The sequence below is a fragment of the Marmota marmota genome, unplaced genomic scaffold (genome assembly GCF_001458135.2).
Source record: "Marmota marmota marmota unplaced genomic scaffold, marMar, whole genome shotgun sequence".
Taxonomy (NCBI): Eukaryota; Metazoa; Chordata; class Mammalia; order Rodentia; family Sciuridae; genus Marmota; species Marmota marmota.
This window is the reverse complement of record NW_025999990.1, coordinates 16,484,632-16,500,016: the sequence shown is the minus strand read 5'-3', so window position 1 is coordinate 16,500,016 and position 15,385 is coordinate 16,484,632. Positions and strand designations below refer to the sequence as shown.

The 15,385-nt window shown below is 41.4% G+C and overlaps 2 long non-coding RNA genes across 2 annotated transcripts in view; both read left to right on the top strand.

Moving 5' to 3' along the window:
- Positions 1–15,385, top strand: part of LOC125617718 — a 375,399-nt gene that overhangs the window by 103,816 nt on the left and 256,198 nt on the right. The gene's annotated exons all lie outside the window — the stretch shown is intronic.
- On the top strand, positions 8,326–10,428 carry LOC107139383. Its single transcript, XR_001503137.2, has 3 exons — positions 8,326–8,355; positions 9,191–9,293; positions 9,432–10,428. It is a non-coding gene; the product is annotated as an uncharacterized LOC107139383 (long non-coding RNA).

The following is a 15,385-nucleotide window of genomic DNA, read 5'->3' as shown; positions in this document are numbered from 1 at the left end:
GGGGGAGGGGGCGGCTCTGCCTCTCAGCAGGCCGCTGCGCCTGTTCTGCCGGTGGATCGCAGGCCCGCCTACCTTGCAGGAGTGGTTGGCAGCTCTGCCCCTCCGTGAGCCACTGGGCCTTTTCTGTCGGTGGTCACAGTTCCGCCTACCTGGCAGGCGCGGGGGGTGGGGGGCGGCTCTGCCCCTCAGCAGGCCGCTGGGCCTGTTCTGTGGGTGGTCACAGTTCCGTCTACCTTGCCGGCACAGGGGGAGGGGGCGGCTCTGCCTCTCAGCAGGCCGCTGCTCCTCTTCTGCCGGTGGGTCGCAGGCCCGCCTACCTTGCAGGAGTGATTAGAAGCTCTAAGAATCAACTTTTTGTTATGTCATTTTTTTCAATTGTTTTTTTGTTTTGTTTTGATTTCAGCTCTAATTAGTTATTTTTTTGCCTTCTACTGATTTGCTGTTGAGTTGGTCTTCCTTTTCTAGGGCTTTGAGATGTAATGTTACGTCATTTATTTGTTGACTTTTTCTTCTTTTAAGGAATGAACTCCATGCAATGAACTTTCCTCTTAGTACTGCTTTCATAGTGTCCCAGAGATTTCAATATGTTGTGTCTATGTTCTAATTTACCTCTAAGAATTTTTTAATCTCCTCCTTGATGTCTTCTGTAACCCATTGTTCATTCAGTAACATATTGTTTGGTCTCCAGGTATTGGAGTAATTTTTATTTTTTTTTTGCATTGATTTCCAATTTCATTTCATTATGATCTGATAAAATGCATGGTAGAATGTCTACTTTTTTGTAGTTGCTAACAGTTGCTCTGTGGCATATTATGTAGTCTATTTTAGAGAAGGATCCATGTGCTACTGAGAAGAAAATATATTAGCCTGATGCAGGTTGAAATATTCTATATATGTGAGTTAAGTCAAAGTGATTCATTGTATTATTGATATCTATACTTTCTTTATTCAACTTGTGTTTGGAAGATCTATCCATTGGTGAGAGAGGTGTGTTAAAGTCACCCAAGATTATGTGTTGTGGTCAATTTGATTCTTGAACTTGAGAAGAATTTGTTTGATGAACATAGCTGCTTAATTGTTTGGAACATATATATTTATGATTGCTATGCCTTGTTGGTGTATAGTTCCCTTAAGACATATGTAATGTCTATCTTTATTCCTTTTGATTAACTTTGGCTTGAAGTCTAAGACACCCCTGCTTATTCTGCAGTTCATGTGACTGGTATGATTTTTCCCAACCTTTAACCTTTAGTCTGTGTATGTCTTTTCCTATCAGAGGAGTCTCCTGGAGGCAGCATATTGTTGGGTCTTTTTTAAAAATCCAATCTGCTAGCCTACGTCTTTTGATAGGTGAGTTAACATTTAGGGTTATTATTGAGACATAGTTTATATTTCCAGCCATATTTGTTTATCTTTATTATTTAACTTGACTTGGTTTGCCTATTTGATTAGTTTTTCCTTTAGTATACTACCTCCCTCTGCTGACTTTCATTTTTTTTTTTTTTGTTTCCTCTTCATGGAATATTTTTCCAAGGATGTTTTGTTATGCCGGTTTTCTAGCTATAAATTCTTTTAACTTTTGTTTACCATGGAAGGTTTTTGTTTCATTACCAAATCTGAAGCTTAATTTTTCTGGATGCAAGATTCTTGCTTGGCATCTATTTTCTTTCAGAGCTTGGTATATGTTGTTCCAGGATCTTATAGCTTTCAGAGTCTGTGTTGAAAAATCTGCAGTTATCCTAATTTGGTTTTCTCCTATATGTAATCTGATTGCTTTCTCTCATGGCTTTTAAAACTATCTTCTTATTCTGTATGTTGGGCATTTTTATTATAATGTGCCTTTGTGTGGATCGGTTGTGATTTTGTACATTCAGCATCCTGTAGGCTTCTTGAGTTGGATTTCCAATTCATTTTTTTTATGTTTGGAAAGTTTTCTGATGTTATTTCATTGAATAGATTGTTCCTTCCTTTTGTTTGGACCTCTATGCCTTCCTCTATGCCACAAACTCTTATATTTGGTCTTTTATGCTAGCCCATATTTCTTGAGTGTTCTGCTCATGGTTTCTTACCATTATCCCTGTGTGGTCTACATTCTTTCCAAGATTATAGATTTTGTCTTCATTATCTGATGTCCTATCTTCCAAGTGGTGTACTCTGTGGGTGATATTTTCATTTGACCTTTTAATTTGGTTTATTGTTTCTTTCATTTCAAGGATTTCTGTTTGATTTTTTTAAGAACCTCTACCTCCCTGTTGAGGTGATCTTTTGCTTCCTGTATTTGTTTATGTAGCTCCTTGTTAAAGTGATCTTTCACTGCCTGTATTTGCTCTCTTATAGCTTCCTTGAGTTCACAGAACATTTTAACCACATACATCCTGAACTCCTTATCTGTAATTTCTTCTGCTATGGCTGCCAATGATTCTAATAATGTGGTATCTTTATTTGTTTGGGGCACTTTCTTCCCTTGTCTTTTCATGTTGCTCATGTGTCTTCCTTTCCAGTTCTGTGGGTCCGGGATGTTATTGTTTTTAACCCTATAGGTTTTAGTGCTCTTATAGGGTTCAAGGCCTCTCCTGGCTAGCTGGAGATCTGGTCTGGGAGCTTCCCCCACCAAATATGGTGAGGGAGGTGAGGCAAGATGGAGGCAGTCTGCTTCCAGCACCGGAGTGTCTGGTGAGGTGGGGGAGCTGGGCGATGGAGTTGTGCTGTGGGTAGGTAGCAGCTGAGTGTACTGCGTGGGAGCAGAGCAAAGTCTGGGAGTTCTGCAGAGGTGCTGATAGGTGATTCTGCTAAGATGCTTGCAAGCCCTGTGTTGGCTGGGAACTTTGGGCTTTTATAACTCCACATTATGTACAACCACAAGAATGGGATGCTAATTGGAATGGGTTGTGTTTTAGTCAGCTGTTTGCTGCTGTGACTACAAGATAGGACTAGAACAATTTTAGGAGAGGAAAAGTTTATTAGAAGGCTCATGGTTTCAGAGGTCTCTGTCCATGAGCTGGCTCCATTCCTCAGGGATCAAGGTGAGGCAGGACATCATGTGGAAGAGTGTGGCAGAGGGAAGCAACTCATATGGTGATCAGGAAGCAGAGAAAGACCTCGCTAGATTCAAATGTATACCCCATAGCCAATCCCCCAATGAACCACTTCTTCCAGCTCTACTCCTCCACCTGCCTCCAGTTTCACTCATTTGAATTCATTGATTAGGTCAAAGCTATATAACCCAATCATTTCTCTTCTGAACCCTCTTGCATTGCCTCACATGTGAGCTTTTGGGGGATACCTCACATCCAAACCATAGCAAGTTGTACTGTGTATATGTATGTCACAATACATTCTACTGTCATGTATATAAATACAACAACAACAGCAAAACTAGCATATAATTCTTCACTTATCCCTTAAAATTCTAATGTAAGAGATTTTAGACATAGAAATCTTGCTATTATATCTTGAAAGTAACTGTGTAAAATAGTTAATCAGAGGAGGAGGGGGAGGAGGAGGAGGTGGCTGCACAAATTAAAGTTATTACTCTCTCTATGCTATAAATTCAGGTGGCAAAAGGAAAAGTGGACATAGTTAAACTGCTCTTAAAATAGTCTTGAAAGGAGTAACATGGGGGAGACGATATATATTTCTGCCTTATTTAAAAAATGACACATAGGATAGGAATGACCATGTGCTAATCTATTAAGTCTGGATTATACTTACATTGGAATTGATAAGCTGTCAGGAGAGCCAGCGTGGTATGACTCTGTTAGCATTCACCTTAATAATTCTGAGAAAACCTGTTGGGGTGGTAAGAAGATGTCCTTAATTATTTTGTAAATTTATATTTCTTTATTTCAATTATTTTGTTTTATAAATGCCTGGCTTGTTCACATATGAAATATTTGGTGGTGATCTGTAATTCAGCACAGGCTAGTAGTAATCTACTTAGATTAAAAAAGGAATTCTCTAATCAAAGACTTTGGTAGGAATTCTCACTCTCTAGGAATTTTTGGTTGAAAACAGGGAGAATCTAAATGTCATCTCCAAATATTTAAGAAAAATTTGTTTGAAAAGAGTTTGAGAATATATAGTCCTCTTCTTAGAATTTTTTATAGCAATAATACTTCAAAACTCCATATCACAGACTCTGCTCAGCCAGAGTACTTAGATCTCAGGTGTCCTTGCAGTGTGTCACCCATCTAGTTGTTTCTCTGCGTGGACAAAGTTCAAGACTCCATTGTTACGCTGTCTAGAGACATTTTCCTGGGATCACTGTGGCTATCAAATTCCAAGTAAAGTGAGTCCTGAAGAATTGGCTTGTGAGCTGTGTCAGAACTGTAATATGTCTGGTCAGACTCTTGTACAGTTTTTGCCCCCTTTGGTTTTATAAAGTTATAATTCCTTATTGTACTAAGAGCTATAGCTGTAATAAAATAATGACTATAGAAAGAAGTTGGCTGGATACACTAATAGTGTAAGGGCAAGGTGTCAAGGAAGTCTTCTAGCCAGAACAAAAATAGCATGAACAAAAGCAGAGTAGTACAGAATTAGCTGGTGTATTTGTCAACATCACCTGTTAGCAAGGAAAATAGAGTGAAGAGGCAGACAGCGGGACACTTGTTCTCTTGTGGCATTTACTATATAATCCCACTCCCCCGAGCCTCAGTATTTGGATGAACTGAATATGCATGTACGTATATACAGAAGGGTTCAGAATAGGGAGATAAACAGGTCCATATCTAAAGCTATTTCAAGTCTCCCTTCTGGGAATTGTGGCATTTGGACTAAAATCTGCTGAGGGTTCCTTAGAATCAATGGTGACCTGGACAAAGGTTCATGTAAATACTTAAGGATCCTACCTAGAGAAAGGAGTGACTCCAGGGGTGCTAGGTGCAAATGTGTCTATGTGGCATTGGCCCTTTCATTTTGAAAGGAACATAGTATTTTCAGCTCAACAGGGCTAGTCACTTTATGCTTGGCTGGTTATGATATCTACGTGCTGGTTGCTTCCCCCTGAGGCCACAGGAGTTTCTCTGTGCCATACAATTCTGCATGAACTTTGATGTTAGGGAAGTCTGGAAGTTCTCAATGATCTTTTCTGGGTCTCTCCTTGATTACTTAGTGCATGAAGTGAAGAATAGTGGGCAGGATAACCTGTATTCACTTACTATTTAATGACCACTCCATATTACTCAGATCACCTTATATTACTGGCTGCACATCCACCTCCAGCCAGTGAGCTGAGGGCAACATGTTGACGAGGTGGTGTAAAGCTCTCTAGTTTTCTCATATGCTGCTCAGAGGGTGCTGAAGGCTCATGTTTTACCTGGTATACCTAGAAAGTGTTGAAGTCTATCATAGCCTCAGTCGTTGAGTGACTGTAGAGTCCCTTGTTGCTTGTTGAATAAATAATGTGAGCATGAAGTAAACTTTGTTGCATGAAGTCACTGAGATTTCAGGGCTATCAAGTTAATACAGCCTAATAGATAAGATAATCCATATTGCAAATGATCTTTGAAGATAAAAGCACTTGGAAAGCCCAGTATTCAGGAGAGGCAAGTTATAGTTTGATGATAATTCATGTAAAAAGTTATGAGAAATGCTTAGAAAGATCTATTGCTTCATGCTTATAGTCTTCAAATGTTTAAAAAATGATCATAGAGGAGTCAAGTTATTCTGGGTTACTCTGGAGGGCAAAAATTAGATGAACATTGGAAAATTGTAAAAGCTATGTAGCCATTTAACAGAGAATATTTTATCAATTCAAGCTGTTCATCAATAGATGAAGATACTTTGGAAATGGTGATTTTAGGAACAGCTGAAATAGTCATGCTGAGGCGAGTTGCTGCCCAAGGATAAGGGATGTTACATCACAAAATTCTTCACTATATAAAATTGTGGTCTATAAAATTCTTCCATTGTTAAGGTTCTACCATCTGTTTATCCTAATAATGATTATAGTATCAATACTTGTGTTTTAAGTTAGGATATATTTTATTATTTACCCAGAGGGGGCCTGGCTTGCCACAACTTACCATCATTTTCATGCAACCCTTTGTGATGAGGTTTGAACATGGCCTGTTGCCATAACTAAATTGCATCAATGATGAATTGGCTAGACTAAGTTGGACAGGATCAGGAAACTAAAGCAATGTCTGCCAAGTTTGGTCAAAAGATAGTGCTGGCTGTTTCATAAACCTCAACTCAGGACATCAATACAAATACTGATTCATAGGCTCCATTTGTCAAAAGTTTAATTGATGATTTGGTTGTGGGCTCTGGCAATATGTTGAGCTCCCCCAGGTTGTTCTGATGGTTTCTTTAGTTTGGGAACTTATGCTTTGCTTCTGTGCGTGTTCATTCTCTGAGGTTTGTTTTCTTGTTCATTTAATAGAAAAAGGTCTTTTTCAAATCACCAAGTCTACCTTAATTAAACAAAAGTAGACTTCTCCTTGCAGTGGTCGGTGGGGCAATGAGAGGTGGTGGCAGAAATAATCATGTTGTCTGCAGAATGCAGGTTGAGAAAGACAATCACAAAGGATGAGAGTCATAACCTGATTGGTCACCAGACCCCTCACCTCTAATCTTGTTGCCATCTTTGAGCACATCAGGGCAGGCAAAGAAGTACCTTGGTTGGAACCCGAGAAATAATACAAGCCAATGTACTCTAGTATCTTTTTTCAATGAATTAATTCAAAGTAACCACTGTCAGAAAAATGACCCCAAGTTGCACTTTCAGGGTGTCTTCAAAGGGTTTTTTACTTGCCCCTTAATCTGGTGGCACTGGTGGAAGCTGGCTGTGACTGAGTTCAGAGCTTCCAAAGGAGCATTTCAAGGAATGAAATTCTGAAGGAGGACATGATGAGTTTCCCTTTCAGTATGGATGATAGACACTGAAGGTCATGCCAGAGAGCTCTTAGGAGAGTGAATACCAGCACTTAGTCAAACCCTCTGCTCTGGATCTGAAATTTCCACATCCTGTTTTTTCTGCAAACAGCATTTGGGTTGATTGTGTACTCCAAGTCTCTCTGTGTCAGTCTTTTCCCTGGATGGTAATTGCTTTTTAGCAGGTTGAGGTAACCACATAGTCCTTTGTGCATGGGGTAAGTGTCCTGGCCTATTTTCAGTACAGTTCTCTCTCTTTCTGTAATCATCACACTCTTTAATAGGGCTTGAAATGCTTAGTTTCCTGAGTCTCAAAGACCCTGGTGTTCAGTGCCTTGGCAAGATGGTGTGAACCTCTTAAGAATGATAGGTGGATTCTGATGACCACTCTCTAGCCCCAAATATATTTTGTCTAAGCTCTATCCCTACTATTGCATTCCCCTTCAGCAAACACTCTGTCCACTGAGTCTTTATTGTAGTCTGTAATAATTTCCAAAGCTTTAGTTGACTGGTCTGTTTGGGAGGATGAATCAAAGCCCTCTAGTGAACCTAAAAGATCAGAAATCTAGGGTTGTTTCAGGAAATTAGGAATGTTTATAGATGTGTTATGGTTTAGATATTTGGTGTCCCCCCAAAGCTCATGTAAGACAATGCAAGAACATTCCAAGTTGAAATTATTGGATTATGAGAGCAGTGAATCAATCCACTGATGGGATTAACTGGGTGACAACTAAAATCAGGTAGGGTATGGCTGGACCAGGTGGGCCATTGGGGGATTGGTATGCATTTTGTATTTGGCAAGTGGAGTCTCTTCTTCTTCTGATCATTATGTGATCTGCTTCTCTCTGCCACATTCATCCACCATGATATTCTGCCTCACCTCAAACCCTGAGGAATGGAGCTGGCTTTCTGTGGACCGAGACTTCTGAAACCATGAGCCTCTGAGTAAACTTTTCCTCTCCTAAAATTGTTCTTATCAGGTCTTTTAGTCACAGAGTGAAAACACTGATTAAAACAATGTGGAAAATAAACCAGTTGCAGAAATGCTTGACTTACACATATCTAGAAGCTTCAACTGCTGTGATCTCTTTCCATGAGTGTGATTTCCCCTTTCTTTTCTTTTTTTTATCTTTTATTGATTTTATTTTTTAAAATAAATGTCAGCAGTGGAATGCATTATAATTCTTATTACACATATAGAGCACACTTTTTCCTATTTCTGTATATAAAGTGTGTTCACACCAATTATGCCTTTATACATGTACTTTGGGATTTTTTGCATTGCAATTCTTATTACACATATATACCACAAGTTTTCATATCTCTCTTTGTATATAAAGTATGTTGACATCCAATTCGAGTCTTCATACATGTACTTTGTATAATGATGTCCATCACATTCCACCATCCTTGCTAACCCCCTGCCCCCTCCCTCCCTTTCCCTCCCACCCCTCTTCCCGGAGATTGATCCAAAGACAGGTGAGGTGTCAGCACACAGGTAGCGCTCTGATGGGCTTTTTCTTTGGGGACATTGTAGCTTCAAATGAGGCAGACCTTCATTCAATTGGTGTCCCTGGCTTGCAGGAGTCTCATGACCCACCCGCTCCTTTAGCCTGCTCTGCTTTCTCCTGGGCTGTCCTCGGGCCATCTTAGGACACAGGGCCTGGCCCCACAGTGAATATCTCGGTTGCTCTGTCAAAATGCAGCCAGCTGCAGGCTCTGACTCCCTGAACCACACAACCTGTGCCTAGTCTGGGAGCATTCAGGTAGAATCACCTGAACCAGTAAGGTGAGGCGCAGGAAGGAGTCACCCAGGGAGCCACAGGCTCCACGACAGTCATGGCTCAAAGCAGGTTTGGATCCACCTTGGGAGAAATAATGATTCCTAAAGTTGCAGATAATGAGGGCAAATGTGGAATAGAAATCCAGAGTTTAGGGCTACGGTGTGGCTACCTCAAGGAAAGCCTTGGGTCCAATCCCCAGCTCCACACACCCAAGCGAAAAAGAAATCCAAAGTTTATTTCTCTGGAAATGAGGCAGATTTTCTAAAAGTCAGTTAACTGATGACTCGGGATGTCAGGGCTTTCTGTCAGGACTTCCTGGTACCCTTAAAGATGCTGGTGGTGTCCTTCCAGTGGGAAACTACTGTGGCCCAGAGACTAGACCCAGGAGATACAGAGCAGATGAGTCAGCCCCAGCTGGCTGGCCAAGGGGAGGGAGCAGCCGAGCGCAATGGGGGGGAGGGGTGTTCCTGATGCTTTTTAAGCTGCCAGGGTGGGTGAGGCCAGTCTGACACATGGCTCTTGGGAAGCAGGAATCCCCCGGCCCCCTCACCCATCGGAGCTCTCACCGTATTACCCGCTGTCTCCTGGAGCTGTCGGACAAATCCCCCACCCCCTCGGCTGGCTCGTCCCACAGTAAGGAAAGCCGCGGCCTTCTTACCCTCATCCTCTCCACAGACCTCCTTGCTCCTGCCCCGTGCCTCCCCTAGCCCATCACCCCCGCATGAACTTTACCAAGAGCTGAGCAGATGTCCTTGTCCCTGGCCCCTGCAGGCAAGGACAGCCCATGTACTCCCTTCCTCCCGGTGGCTTTCGGCACCCATACCCCGCCCTCGCCATGAACGCCTCCATGTCCAGGTGAGTCCTAGGCTGGAAGCGACGTCAGTGCCTCGCCTGAACAGGCCCAGCCTTCCCTTGTCAGCTGATGAGAAGGCCTGGGGCCACCCCCAACTCCGCTCTTTCTTGGACAGCCTGCCTCGAGCTCCATCTCCAGCCCCAAGAGGTGGAAGCCACAGGTTTATTGGCTCCCATCTCTCTGAGAATCTCACAGCCCCGGCCCCTACCCTCCTGCCTTGAGATTCATTTTTCTTGAGATGATGTCAGGAGACCGTAAAAGGCAATTTCTGTCCCACTGGTCATTCTACCTGGCTACCTGGTAATGGGTCCTCCAATGGTGGAGATAGTACTACCCACACGGGAGGCTGTGCCCCGCCCACTGTACAACCCAGGGTGGAGCCTGCTCCTGCGCCCCACCCTCTGCACAACCCAGGGCAGAACCTGCTCCTGTTCCCAGCTCTCTGCACAACCCAGGGCGGAGCCTGCTCCCGCGCCCCGCCCTCCTACAACCCAGGGCGGGGTCAGCCCCTTCTGCACTCCCCCCTTTGCACAACCCAGGGCGGAGCCAGCCCCTCCTGAACAACCCAGGGTGGAGTCAGTTCCTCCTGCACCCTGCCCTCTGATCCCATACAATTTTTGCTTTTTTTTTAGTACCAGGGATTGAACCCAGGGGTGCTTGAACACAGAGCCACATCCTAGTCCTTTTGTTTTTTTATTTTGAGACAATGTTTCCCTAAGTTGCTTAAGGGCCTCACAAGGTTGCTGAGGCTGGCTTTGAACTCATGATAGTCTCTGGGTTTACAGGCCTGCACCACCACACTGGGCAACTTCTTTGTTTTTCAACCCACCTGTGTCCAGCACCAGATTTGGCTGACCTATGTGTTGGGACAGGGGAGTGTTATTAGGTGTTCCCAAAACTGATTTTCCAGAAGACAACCAGTGCCCNCCTCCCACCCCTCTTCCCTATCTGGAATTCATTTAATCTTCTCATGCTTTCCCTCCCTACCCCGCTATGAATCAACCTTATATCAGAGAAAACATTCGGCATTTGTTTTTTGGGGATTGGCTAACTTCACTTAGCTTTATCTTCTTCAACTCCATCCATTTACCTGCAAATGCCATGATTTTGTTCTTTTTTAATGCTGAGTAAAATTCCATTCTGTATATATGCCACATTTTTTTTTATCCATTCATCCACTGGAGGACATCTAGGTTGGCTCCACAGTTTAGCTATTGTGAATTGTGCTGCTATAAACATTTGATGTGGCTGTGTCCCTGTAGTATGCTGTTTTAAATCCTTTGGGTATAGTCCGAGGAGAGGGATAGCTGGGTCAAATGGTGGTTTCATACCCAGGTTTCCAAGGAATCTCCATACTGCTTTCCCTTTATTTTCCATCTTGGCATATTTCAGAGCCTAATACAAAATCTTTGTGTATAGGAAGGACTCGGGTAATAGTCTTAGTTTAAAATGGATAGATAGGTTGATGAAAAAACAAACTTTATTGTCAAGAGGCAGAGTAAAATTCAAGGAGGAAACTTGCTGGAACCAATATACAGTCTGTATCCATAGTGTGACCCTGACTGCCTGCAGCTGTACTGGTTTTCTGCTGTAATGTATTAGTTGATAGTCCCTCCATTTACTCAAATATGTTGGATAGTAAAAATACAATCACCCATACATAATATTCTCAGATCTTTTATTAAGTATTATTTATTCTTGTATTTGATTCAAATAATCTTGAATGGGTTTTTATTTTGAAAGTGATGAAGCAAATTTTAATGGTCAGTAGGGGATAAAGAGGTTTATCCCAGTTATCCAGAAACTACTTATGTAGCACATGTAAAGTTTGGGGATAAAGAGGTTTATCCTAGTTATCCAGACATTACTTATGAAGCACATGTAAAGTTCTACCAGGCAGGGGATTAAAGGATGTATTTAAAACAATTTGAATCATAATTAATACATTTTTAAAAGTTTTGGTATTCTGAAAAAAAAAAAAACCCAAATTATCCCCATATGTTTTCAGGTATGTAAAGTATCGCTACAATATGTAGCACTTATTCCCATATACTGTTTAGGTCAAACATCATGTAGATATGTAGAAAATAAAATGTTCATGTTTGAGAAGATTGTAACATAGTAAAGCGATGATGAACCATACTGCAGCTTCCATAAGCCATAATTGACTATGGTTTTCTATTTTATCCTTTCAAAGGAAAGAGATATGCCACATGGAAATAAATTGGTTTAGTAAATTTAGTTTTAAAAAGAAGAAAGGAGTAAAAGCAATGGTCCCTCTTGATTTCTTGAGGTTGCCAAGTACTCAGTTCTTGATCTGTCCAGTTCCCTGTACTTTCTCTTTTTCTTTCTGTATGAGGCAAGGATTCCGAAATGAATGATCAATCTACAGACTGAATGCTTCCACAATCAGTAAGAAAGTGTCCAAAACCTTTTACTGGGCTGTCCATAGAGCTAGAAGAGTGGGCGTAGCCTTTATTTGAGAGTTTTTCAGGGTAGAGCATTGAATTGGCTAATTCTGAGTTGAACAGAAATTTCAGTTTGTCAAAATCCTTATTCCTAAATTGAACACTGGTTTCCAGTTCCCTAGGTCTCTTGACCCAATGTGATTTGCTGATAGTAGAAATGCAAAATGATAGATAGCAAAAAGCTGTGTGGCTGGCAGTAACCAAGCCTTCTAAACCCAGTTGGGAGGGACACAGCAACAGTTAAAGTGGATTCTAGATTAAGACATAGTGGTGCCACTTGAAGATTTGAACATAGGCAAAAACAAAGAGCATCCTTGGGGAATGTACTATCACCTTTGCAAATGGGGGTGTTCTAACCCTTGTCCTCTGTACCAAAAATGTATTTTCATTTGGAAAATGGAAACCCAAAGAGTCCCTCATCTGGTCCATTCACTATATCTTGAGCAGGATACACTGTTCCCTCACTCATCACTGTACAGAATGCATCCACCTCCTTTTGGCTGATCTGAATCTGGTCCTTCCTTCGAGGACAAGCTCGATTCTGGGCTCCCTCACCTTCAGCCATCCTAGCCCAAACACAAAGGATTGTTGCCAGTGTCTTCATCACCTTTCATTTACAACTAGGGCCCTGGCTGTGGCTTTTCTTTATCTTGACAGCTTTATAAATGGCATAGAGCCTTGTTTCCCTAAAATGGTTTAAATGGGAAGCCTACCCAGGAGCAGCCACCAGTGCTGAGCACTTCTTCCGGCCTCCTCTGGCCTAATGAGCCCTCGATTATTGTTTGGCATTATTAAATGTCAACAATAGGATGGCTCCCCTCTGGGAACTCAATGAAAGTGGCAAGAAATATAAGATTAGAATTGAGGAACCACACAAATAGCTTTTATTTATTGGCAGAGGGGAGAAAAAGCTGCTAAACATCATCTCAGTGTTCCTCTTTATCAACTCTTGTCAACTTCTCCTTTTCCTCCTTGAGGGCAGTGGCTCTATCTTTGTACGATGTAACACATTAGAGCGACAAGTTTTATTTCAGTAATGATATTAATAATGGAGTTAGAAAACACTGATTTGCCAATCGTTTAAAAGGAAATTTAAGCTGCAAATGATTTCCTGCTCACATTTCTATATAATGGCTTTCTCTGACTCTGAGGCTAGAGGTTATGAATCTAGCCCTCTGGAGGAATTGGAAGGAAACTTGGATTTATTTAGCACTTCCGGTGTATCAGGCCCAGAGTTAATGCTTGGTTTGGTTTGAATGTATCCTGTCCAAAATTCAGACTTGACCAATGTGATGATAGTAAGTTTAGAGAGAAGGATCCACACTTCCTCCAGCCCTTTAAGAGGTGGTTAGGACAGGAGGGTTCCTCCCTCTTGAATGGGCCTAGGTACCATCATAGGAGGGCTTGACACAGGAAGTTTGTCTTCACAGGGCAGAAGGGCCGAAGGGGAACAAAGTGTTTCTCACCTCTGGAGGATTCAGGGGTCAAAGCACCATCTTAAAAATAGAGAGTAGCCTCCCCAGACACTAAACCTACCTGTCTCCTGGGCTTTTCAGGCTCTGGGATGTAATAATACATTTCTACTCTTTATAAAATACCCAGACTCGGGCTTTCTGTAATAGTAGCACAAAATGTTACTTGTTTCTTGCATTTGCCTGTGAAGTAGGTATCAATGGTCACATTTCTTAGATGAGAGAAAGGAGAAGTAGGAGATGAAACAACTTGCCCTAGATCACACCTATGTGAGGAGTAGAGCTGGAATTAAAGTCAAAAGTAATTTCCCCCAAAGTATCCTGTTAGGTAAAGACATTGGGGTATGGTAGTGGGGTGAGAGACTCAGGGTAGGAGGGGTGGTGGATGTTTTCCTCTGCCTTTGCATTGTTGACAGATTTCTCACCCTGATATCAGAAGACAGAGGGCCCTGGACATCTTCATATGGGTAGAGATAATGTAGGTTAATGACTCTTAGAGCATGGAGTTTAGAGAGAAGGATCCATACTTCCTCCAGGTTCCAGAGACCTCATGGCCCGGCCCGGCTCTGACACATGTTTCTTTACCTGTGAGATGGGGAGGCCAGCATGTATCCTTCCCATACCAGTGAGATTTGTCATTCTTGCTATCTGTGATTGACACTCATTCCTACTAAGGAATTCATTATAAATAATGTGTTATAGTTCACCTGAATTTTTGGATTTTAAATGAAGTAACAAGCCTATTTTAATGTATATTACTAAAAAGAAAGAAAAGACTCTAAACATTGAAAAAAATTAACATTTTATTTGCCGCCTAATATGTTTATTCTTTGATTCTTTATAGAAAGAGCTTGCAGTCCCCTGTCTTACACCATTAGCTCATTATAATTATATCATAAGGGAAATATACATATTATTTATATAGAGGAGCTGAGAGACAGGATTTAATCACAGACCTGGTAATTATAAAGCCAAGCTCATTTTATTATACTTCATGATTTTTCTGTAGTGCTTAAATGGGAAGTTACACACAGAACAATTACAAACATAGGATGATGACCAACAGTGGGGGGGGTCAGGATATTTTGAAGGAGGGAGGGTGGGTGGACAGTATTTTATCATAGAATTTGGTATGTATACAACTATTCCCTGATTCTGTGCCCATGGCAAATACTGATCATTGATTAACACTCTAGTTTATACTAAGTCAGTAGGTAGCCACAGAATTTTTTTCAACACAACGTTCCAAATATAACATATAAAATATAATTGGTATTTCTGTCAAACAAGAATGGGGGGTACATTTGAGTATCTGAGTATAAAAGAAGACTTTGAGGTATAGATAGAAGAAATCATAAGAAAAAAACATGGATTTTCATTTTATAAGGAAGGCTTTCAGGAAATATGGTCAACAAATATACAAAAAACTATCTAACCTCTCTAGCAATTTCAGAAATGCAAATTAAAACTACACTGAGATTTCACCTCACTTTGACCAGGATGATAATTAACAAGAATATGAGTAATAATCAATGTTGGGAGCTGGGGTTGTGGCTCAGTGGTAGAGCACTTGCCTAGCATGTGTGAGGCACTGGGTTCTATTCTCAGCACTACATAGAAATAAAATAAAGATATTAAAAAAATGTTGCTGAGGATGTGGGGAAAATGATACAATCATAGATTGCTGGTGGGACTGCAAATTGGTGCAACCACTCTGGAAAGCAGTATGAAGACTCCTCACAAAACTAGGAAAGGAGCCAACATTTGACCTTGTTATCCCACTCCTCAATGTATATCCAAATGAGTTAAAATCAGCATACTACAGTTACACAGCCACATCAATGTTTATAGAAGTTCAATTCACAATAGCTAAGCTATGGAACCAACCTAGCTGCCCTTCAACAGATAGATAAAGAAAATGTTGCATATATA